General features: G+C 51.6%; 1 protein-coding gene across 5 annotated transcripts in view; it reads right to left on the reverse strand.

Annotated features, from left to right (window-relative positions):
• GAS7 (growth arrest-specific 7) overlaps positions 1-2,434 on the reverse strand; it is a 234,910-nt gene that overhangs the window by 27,171 nt on the left and 205,305 nt on the right. The gene's annotated exons all lie outside the window — the stretch shown is intronic.

The following is a 2,434-nucleotide window of genomic DNA, read 5'->3' on the forward strand; positions in this document are numbered from 1 at the left end:
GTGGCCGGATCTCAGCTCACTGCAAGCTCCGCCTCCCGGGTTTACGCCATTCTCCTGCCTCAGCCTCCCGAGTAGCTGGGAGTACAGGCGCCCGCCACCTCGCCAGGCTAGTTTTTTTGTATGTTTTAGTAGAGACGGGGTTTCATGGGGTTAGCCAGGATGGTCTCGATCTCCTGACCTCGTGATCCGCCCGTCACGGCCTCCCACAGTGCTGGGATTACAGGCTTGAGCCAGCGCACCCAGCCTGCATTTCTTAAAGAGTTTTTACCCCTGACACAGAGCATTCGGAGCAGAATTTCAGTAAGTCTTTTGGAGCAGACGTTAAAAAGGATTTTCAGCATATGGAGCTATATTATTCATGGCAGTCAAATAAATCCTTGGAGGCACTTTCTTCTCAAGGAATCTCTGTAAAACCACTAGGCTGCTGCGATGATCGCCTGAGGCCACCAACACTGACGGACAGGCTGGAAGCAGTTGAGAGCCTGTTGTAGCAAAGTCTGTTTTGCATGACGGGTCTTCATGAGCTTCCCGTCAGCTGAATGGTGAGGTCCCCGCTGTGTCCTGAACACTAACTTAAAAATGCTCTGAGCATTTGGTTGTCCGGGGCCAGTCTGCACCAGCCCATTGGCAACCCCTGGAAGGGCAGAGTTTCAGGAAGAGGATGTGTCTTCAATGCCATTGGTCTGCCAAAGAGGGGGTGTTGCTGGAAGAAAAGCTCTGGGGACCAAGTCTCTCATTTGCTCAGTCCTCTCCTTTGCTTGCTCTGTGACTGAGCCCACCTGGCTGTGTGACCATGGGCTGTGATCTCACCCCACCTCTTCTCAGTGTGAAATGGGGATGCCATCTCACACGGTGGTTGACGGCAATGAGTTAAATCCTGCACACAGCCATCCACACCACTTACGTCACCACTACCCCGTCGGAGAGGGTTTTACCACCTGTTGAGTACTCTAAACAATCAAGAATCAGGGGTCCTGCTGATGGGGAGTAAATGCCACCAAGATTCCCGGGGACCCAGCAGGTGACCTTTCCAAAGCTCACAGCTCTGGCTCCCAGCCCCACCCCATCACAATGGCAGCCCGCCCAGGCATCTTGCCAGTCATTGGAAGTTTCCACCACAGCAGAGAATGGAGCTGCTGGGGGCTCCGACAGGAGAAGGGAGGCCTTGCGGGGAAAAGCTACTCATGATCTGCCGCTGAAAAACAACTTGCTGTTTTGGATGCAACGCAGGAAAAAGACCCTTTCATGGAGTTCCCTTCTCTGCCAGGACTTGAGTAGCCATTTTCTTGTGAAGCGCTTGGAGTAGTGAGGTTAGCGTGCCTTCACTAGCTGGGAATTGTCACTCACATCTCGGTGTCAACTCAATCTTGGGGCACACTAAGCCACGGGGAGCTGTAGCAGCTCTGTTCCCTCTTCCCACCCAGCTCCTTAGAAAGTCCTCTCACGTGTCTCAGTCATCTGAGTCACTCATTCTGCCTTCTGTGTGCCGAGTACCATCATGGGGTATGTCATATGGGATCCCAAAGCAGGGAATTGCAATTGCAGTGGGAACGGCACGAGGAAAGAGACAGGACCAGTGAGTGCTGAACGTGGAAGCCCCAGGAAGCAGCAACCATCTTTGAGGGATGCTACCTTCAAATGATCAAAGATGCGTTGAAAGAAGGGAGACTCAGAGTTTAGGCAGTTTACCCTGCTGTGTCCGACTAGTGACGATGGGAGGGCAGAGGGATGAGAAAGGAGGCCAGGGTCACTGGGATGGTGCACTCTGAGAGGTCCTTCTTTTTTTTTTTTTTTTTTGAGACAGAGTCTCACTTTGTCACCACGCTGGAGTGCAGTGGCACGAACTCGGCTCACTGCAACTTCCGCCTCCAGGGTTCAAGAGATTCTTCTGCCTCAGCCTCCCAAGTAGCTGGGACTACAGGCGTGGGTCACCAAGCCCAGCTGATTTTTGTATTTTTTTTTTAGTAGAGATGGGGTTTCACCACGTTGGCCAGGATGGTCTCAGTCTCTTGACCTTGTGATCCACCTGCCTCGGCCTCCCAAAGTGCTAGGATTACCGGCGTGAGTCACCACACCTGGCCCCTCTTTCTTTAAAAGGCAAGACTGTTAATGGGTGGCCCCATCAGTCACGTACACTTTAGAGTGGATTATTTCACTGAGAGATTTAGTTTATTTTTCATCTAAAAATTAGCTGAGAGTCGGACAGAAAACCTGGAGATATGTGCCAGGAAGTGGGGAGGGGAGAGTCACTTGGAAACATGAAGACATCTTGAGAGAAAGGAGACCTGAAAAGACTGGGGGTGGGGCAGAGATAGTCAGAGGGCTCCGTTCACTCATGACTCAATAAGAAAATATTTATTAAGCATCTACTATGTGCAAGGCACCATCCTGAGCCCTGAGGATAGGAATAGGACAGAAACACCCTGCCCTTGAG

This window comes from Mandrillus leucophaeus, unplaced genomic scaffold (assembly GCF_000951045.1).
Source record: "Mandrillus leucophaeus isolate KB7577 unplaced genomic scaffold, Mleu.le_1.0 Scaffold135, whole genome shotgun sequence".
NCBI classification, from domain to species: domain Eukaryota; kingdom Metazoa; phylum Chordata; class Mammalia; order Primates; family Cercopithecidae; genus Mandrillus; species Mandrillus leucophaeus.